The following is a 7,500-nucleotide window of genomic DNA, read 5'->3' as shown; positions in this document are numbered from 1 at the left end:
TTTTTTGTTAAAATTTAGATTTTTAGCATTCTATTTTTTATGAATATAAGCAAATTTGGGTCATCCGTTAACAGCCCTATAGATCGTTCAAACCACACTGCTGCTAAAAAATCCGATATCAGAGCCATTGCAGTATTTTCATCCTTATTTGACACAGTTTCAAAGTCTAATTTAAAAATCTTAAGCAAACTGTTTGTCTTGATCTTACAACAATTTCTCAAAAGTGTCTTGAACCAGGATATTATTTGCTTCAGTGAAGGACAAAAATAAATGAAATGCGTGTTATTTTCTACAGCATCACAATATTGACATTTATTCTCATTTGTTAAATTCATGATGTACATGTCATATAGTATTCAATATTTCATGAGCATACCCATAAAGTATTTCCTTTCTGTTCTTATCAATACACTGGTTGTTTACATGTTTCCAAATCAAAGTCCATTTGAAAAGGGAATACAGTATCTCTATCTTGGTTTTGTAATCTTTACAATTCATAAGCAACCAATAAGTTTCTTTATTTGACACATTTGGATAATTTTTCAAGCAATAGACTTTTCTATGAATATCAATCATCATGTTGCAATCTTTATATTCAATTTTTGTTTCAATTAGAAAAGTTCCCCGAATTTTACAGAAAAAATAAAGCATTTCATAACTAAAACATCTATTTTTACAGATTTTCAGAAATGAATGGAACATTATGGCTTTTGATTTGCACGAAACATCAAATATTCCAAATCGCCCTGTTAATTTATTTTAAACATAGTTTTCCTTACAATTGGTTCATAAAAGCTATTCCACATGTAATTATACAAACATCTCTGAATTCTTTGTGCACGTGTATTTGGTATTGGATAAACATGTGATATATACCATGTTTTAGCTAAAATCTTACAATTTATTACAATAGACTTTTGAAATATTGTCGGTCTCCTATCTTAAAAAATAACAACCATCTTGGTAATCTTATCTTCCAAAGAAACCCAGTTTAATTCAACACTTCTGATAATTATTAGTATGGTAAACTCCCAATACTTTACATGAATCCTGAAGAAACTGGTAGCCATTAATTGGCCATACCGTTCGGTATTTCCAACATCCTATATCTAAAATTGGAGTCTTGCCTTTATTCAAAATGGCACCAACCGCTTTTTCATATTCCTTGATTACATTTATACATTCTAAAAGACCTTCGTAACGAGTTACAATAATAATAGAATTATCAGCATAACCAAAAACAGACATTCAGTTGATTTAGTAATTTTAAGGAAGACTCTGAAAGCTGTCTTCTTATCATTTTGTAGAAAGGTTCTTGATACAGAATAAATAACATCATGGATAATGAACATCCCAGCCTCACAGATTTTCTAATTAAAAATGAATCAGAGAGGTTGCCGTTTAGGTTTATAACACTTCCAGCATCTTCATATAACATTTGTATCAACTGGATAAAACTATTGTCGAAAGCAAATTGCTACACGATCAAAAGCTTTTCACCAGTCTAACCTCATCAAAGCTGCCTCCTTGTTATTTTCATTTGTGTAAACCATAATATCCCTCATTAAGACGCTTAAATTGATTATTGACTTATTTTCAACACAGCTGAACTGTTCGGAGGATATTACTAAATTCAATAAATTTCTAAATCTGTTAGTTATTATTTTAGCTATGACTTTAGAATCTACATTTAGCATTGCTATTGGTCTCCAGTTAATAATATGATCTTAGTCTCCTCCTTTCGGCGTGAGAATAATGATTCCTTTATTTAGTTTTACAGTGGTCTTATCATTAAACACAAATTTCATTAGGCCTACAAAATCTTGCTTGATATCTTTCCAAAATGTCTTATAAAATTCTACCGGAAGACCGTCTATTCCTGGACTTTTCCCATTTTTCATTCCACGAAGGGCTGCAAATACTTCAGACTCTGTCACGTCTGCTGTTAATATATCATTTTAATTTTTGTCTAAAACACTATTGATTAAAGTGAGGAACATTTGTTGACTATGTTTATTACATTTTTCTTTTTTAAAGAGGTTTTCAAAATAGTGTCTTACATACATAATAATTGCTTTGTGATTAAAAATTCCGCTACCATCTTCTCTCCTAACCTTATGCATAAAAGTTTTAGTATTTTTTTCCTTCCCTAGTAGATTAGCTGACATATGTTCTCCTTTTAATTTATCATCAACTTTGGCTCTTATTCTTATCCCTTCACATATTTCATCTTGAAAACTATTTATTCTCAATTTTAATGAATTAAAAAATGACATTTTCTCAAGTTTCATGGTCGATTTCCCAATTTCCTCATTTAACTGATAATTCAATAAATTAAGTAGTCCATATCTCTCCCGATTCATTTGCTTTGAACAACTTGCATAAAAGGATTTTAGTTGTTCTTTTGCAAACTCCCAACAACATTTAATATTTCAAAATTTGCCTTTCTTATTTCTAATCTCAGTCCAAGCCATCATGAAATTTTCTTTAACTAAATCGTTATTCAAAATATTACAATTGAGTTTCTAATACCCTTTACCTAATGACATAATATTTTCCAATTTTATTGTTAGTTTGATTATGGTATGGTCAGACTAGCTTACAGGTATATTTCAAATATCAATTACGTGATTTTGCAAATCTCTTGCATGAAATCTATCTAACCTTAAGAACATAGTTTTCCCTAATATATGTATACTCTACAAGGTGGTTTAAGAGAAACCAAGCGTCTTTCAATTTCAAATTATTTTTAGGGCACACAAGACATTTAATAAAAGGTAACTATCTGAATTTGAACAATCCCTCATACTCATAATAGAGTTCCAATCTCCACCCAATATAATGTTACTTGCGCAAGAAATACATAATAGCTTTACAAAAGAGCTGTTCTCTTTCTTTTTGCCACTTCCAGCAGGTGCATAGACATTCAGTAACTGAATGTGAACTTTTGAACAAACACAATTAACACTCATTAAATGACTATTTATATAATTTTCTTCATTCAGGACATCCACATTAGATGATTTTCGTATAAAGATAGCAAGACCCCCTTCATAATATTGGGTATAATTTATCAATATCTTACAAAAATTTTCTGAGTACTCTAGTTTCCCTTCACTTTTTATATTGTGTTCTTGAATAAAAATCATATCTAGTTTGTATAAAAACATCAAACTTATTAATTTGATATGCTTATTTATACAATTAATTCCATTGGCATTAACTGTCGCTATATTTAATGTGGATGAAATGAATTCTATTGAAATTAAATATAAATTCTTTTATACACTAAAATGAGCATGGTTTATGCTTCTTTGGACATTTATCCGATGTTGAATTCTTATAATCCACATCCACGTTCTGGGTCTGGTCCTTTTTTTAAGATTATCTTCAGCTTATTGGCTCCGTTCCGTATACCAGGTCCCTGTTCCTTTGTCGCTGATACCTCAATGCTCCTCCTGGGGAATCAGTTCTCTGGGACGCACGCTTCATGATGGCTAAGTTTGTTTCCACTAACCATATCTTCATTTTCTGTCAATTCGTCACTTTCCATCCTTACCTGGTGAACTTCCGCCTGGATTGTAGCAGTTTTCATTTCACTAGTTCCTATTTTCTGTGAAAATCCATGTTCCTGGGTTTCGTCAATTATTTCCTAGTCAATTTCAGCCAAACAGTTTCCATCATCTTTATTTTCTGATCCTCTCTCGAGAGGTTCTTTCCTTAAATAACCAAAACTTATTTTTATTTCGACATTCTCTTCTTCCAGAACTGCCTCAGACTGAATAATAGTTTTTCTATCTAAGACTGAATAATAGTTTCTCTATCCAAAGTGTCGTCTTTGCCAGATACCGTTGTCGTAGTCTCACTGTTCTTGTTTGGTTTTGTTTTCATTGAATTCATATTCCGGTCAGGAGCCATGTCAGGGAAATCTTAATCGCTAAACCAACGTCTCAGTCTCGTACTTTTTAATGAATAATCTTTCATCTCATGTCCAACCTCTTTGGACCTAAAGCATGTCCGTTGCTGTCCATTATAGAACACAGTTAGTGTGTACCCCATTACTGTGATAGATGAAAGAGCGTTTTCTTTTAATCTCATTTTCGCTGTCCGTACTCCTAACAAGTAACCTTTTAATGAGCCCTCACCATACCTGTTACGTCGTAATCCTTCTACTTTTCCACTTCCGGTGTCACTTTAACGATAACCCTATTCCTATTCATCATTTGAACGCCTATTATAGTACTAGGATTCAATTTCATACACGAAAATATCATATAACTCACAATTTCCATAGACGAGTAAGCAGAAAACTGCAACCCAAAAGAGTCCTTTCTCTTAGGTACAGTTGAACGATACCTCATTTTGCCGAAATTAGTAGCAAAATTTCTCAAAAGATGGTACCATCGTTGCTCGAAAACGCGTAGGCCGTAGAGGTTCCCCAGTAAGGATGACCTGGGGGTTCCTTAGACACTGACACGCCTGTGTGAAACCTTGCACTATATTTTGTCTATGGGAGATATTTCTCTCGCTGTCTATATATACCACAAATCACTGCATGCTCATAAACCTCTCACCTCATTTCCATTCAGTTAACAAACCAGGATTCAAAGAAAATCGGCGAAAACTTGAGATGTAGCTCCGACAACAGATTGTTTACTCAGCTCTTCTTAACCCTCCACTGCTCATTTTTTTTTTTTTTTTTTTTTTTTTTTTTTTTTTTTTTTTTTTTGATAAAAGAAATTCTCCCTTCTCGATAGTTTTCTATAGCACCAATATATAATGATATAAGTTATTTTTTTATTATTTACGTTATTGTTATATAATTAGAGTTATAGGACTAATTATTCCACTCTGGCATTAGAACAGCCAATCCACTCCACAGCTTTAGCAGTAAAATAATAAAAATATAAAAATATGAAACTACTTGTTTTTAATTTTCTTAATATTTCAGTGTAGAAAGTTTATAAAGGAATTAAGTGCACGAATGAAAAAAAATAGCTGCTTACTTATCAATATTTCAGGCAAAAGACTTAATAATCATTTAGTAATTAAGTGTTTAAAATTTTCGTCTTGTAATTTTCTTGAAATCAGAATGTAATTGAATAATTAAGAATAATATGACAACGATTTGAATTATATATACTGATTAATTTTTTTACTTGCTTCTGCTTTAGATGGAACACTGATACAAGATATAAAACTCCTTGCCATCTCATTTCCTACTTATGGTGCATGAAATTTTAGGAAACAGTTGTTATTCTTATTGAGACACAAGTTTATTTTACATTTCATTCGCAGAATATTAGTTTTTTCTTTACATCCTGGATTCTGGCAAATCCTCCTTATATCATCAACAGATGGGAAATGTCCTGCAAGGTCAGATCGAATAGGTTTATCAGGAATTGCCTGTGCAAGTCTTCCTATCTTCCGTTTTTTACTTTTACCCTCAAGGCTCGATGGTCTGCCTCTTTTTAGGTTTCATGAGGAATTTCCTCTTTTCATGAAAGCAAATGTAACTTTTAGTTTGAAGACTGCAAGGCGAAGGATATCTGGCTTTGGTATATGAAGATTTCCAGCATCACGTCGATATAGTAGCCAGCTATTTACTATTACCATATCAATCATGAGGAAAATAAGACGATGGTAGTATTTCTTGAACCTTATAGTTATCCTGTATAGGGAAATAAGGCAGTCTGCCAAGACTTGTTATACTGCAAAATAATGTCTGGGCAGTTTACATCAATCCTACACTAGAGTTTTTTGTCATAACTGGAGACGTTACTGACGGGATTAGCTTTTGCGAAAGTTGACACAATGTTCACAATTTTAGTATCGTACCACTTGACATAGGTAATCTCACATCCTTCACCTGTACTTCTTAGCTCTACATGCGAACCTCTACCTTTTTTCATTAAAGCTTTCTCAGCATCCTTCGAATTCTTCATTCCTGGCAAGCGAAGAACACGCACTGTTCCACAACACCAAATACCCCGGGTACACAGGTGCTGCATTAGTGGCACAGAGGTAAACCAATTATCAAAGAATAAAAGATGGTTGCTGTTTGTAGGGATTACTTGAGCCTCATGTAACACACTACTAGCACTAGCCCTAAGGTCAGGAACATTTTGGTCGTCGACTGGATCAATTTTCCCAGTATATGGCATAAAATCATAGGTCATACCCTGACTGTCTGCAAAAACTATAAACTTATACCCCTATCTATGGGGTTTACTAGGTATATACTGTTTGAAACTGCTGTCTCCCCTAAAAGGAGAAAGCTGTTCATCAATGCAAAGATTTTGAGTCATTGGGATTTGCTAAAACTTACTTCTCAGTTTATCAACAAGGGCACGGACTTTGAATAATTTGTCCCTGTTTCCTCTGGGATTTGAATCGAGGATCGAATTATCAACCATATGAAATTTGGATTTCATTTCCTCCCATCTGTTACGACTCATAACATCTGCAGCAATTTCTCTAAGAGGACCCAGGTGGGTTGACCAATGCATTCTGATATTAGCAAGTCTTCTTATTGAAAAATAGATACTCAAACCCAACCATTGTTCTAGTTCATTACAGTCAACATTTAGAGGTTTGTTTGGATTCTTTTTTTGAATTGCATAGAGTTTTGACTGTCCTATAATAGTGTCCATAATGTCATTACCAAGGAAGTCACACGCATACTGGAATGGCCAATATAACCATGTAATGAAGATACCTCAGAATCAGCTACCTTCCATGAAGTAGAAGAAAGTTTCGATTTACTTCTAACTTTCCTGGTAGAGGCTCCTGATGATAATGTTCCTGGTGTTTCTGAAGCGGTACTTATTTCCAGTACAACAGTCTCATTTTCATAAAAGGAATGAGGAGTATCCTCAATTCCGGCATCAAATGTGGATCTATCTTCAAGCACTGGAGCTTCACCCTCTTCATATGAAAATAAATTAAGAATTAATTGAAGATGAATTGAAAACTATGTTCCTTCCTCCCTAGTATAGTCAACAAACCCTTTATTCTACATTAGGCTTAACGAGTTACCAACAATTTCAGGTACCGATTATTTTTTTGTTTAATAACAAAGCATTTCAAAGATGTTAAAAAAAAAAAAATACTTTTTAGAAAAATCCTACCAGTCTCTATATCTTTATGAAAGTCTTCCAATGTAATAGGTAGTTCATCATTATCATCAGGTTGCTCATCACTTACTGTAGTACTTCATCTAGCTCAATTTCCTGAATCCATTCCAGATTTCTAGTGGCTAATTTGTGCAACCTTCTTCCATAGAATATAGATTTTGGAATATCTAGACAAAGAGGTCATTTAGATAGTCATAAACAGTGATAATAGTGATGATGGTTGGTATGTAGTGGTTGGTGAGGTGGTGGTGTTAGATATTGCTTTAGCAGTGGTGATATTGGTGGCAATGATGTAAAATAATATGCGTACATAACAATCTCTATATTTGAGAATATGAAATAATATATTGTAAGAGAACAAGGT

At 33.2% G+C, this 7,500-nt stretch overlaps 2 pseudogenes; one reads left to right on the top strand and one right to left on the bottom strand.

The window, feature by feature from the left end:
• Nucleotides 1-7,500, top strand: part of LOC137645161 (opioid-binding protein/cell adhesion molecule-like) — a 618,995-nt pseudogene that overhangs the window by 176,357 nt on the left and 435,138 nt on the right.
• Nucleotides 5,751-7,500, bottom strand: part of LOC137644734 (piggyBac transposable element-derived protein 3-like) — a 14,858-nt pseudogene continuing 13,108 nt past the window's right edge.

This window comes from Palaemon carinicauda, chromosome 8 (assembly GCF_036898095.1).
Source record: "Palaemon carinicauda isolate YSFRI2023 chromosome 8, ASM3689809v2, whole genome shotgun sequence".
NCBI lineage: Eukaryota > Metazoa > Arthropoda > Malacostraca > Decapoda > Palaemonidae > Palaemon > Palaemon carinicauda.
This window is presented reverse-complemented; position numbering and strand designations above follow the sequence as displayed.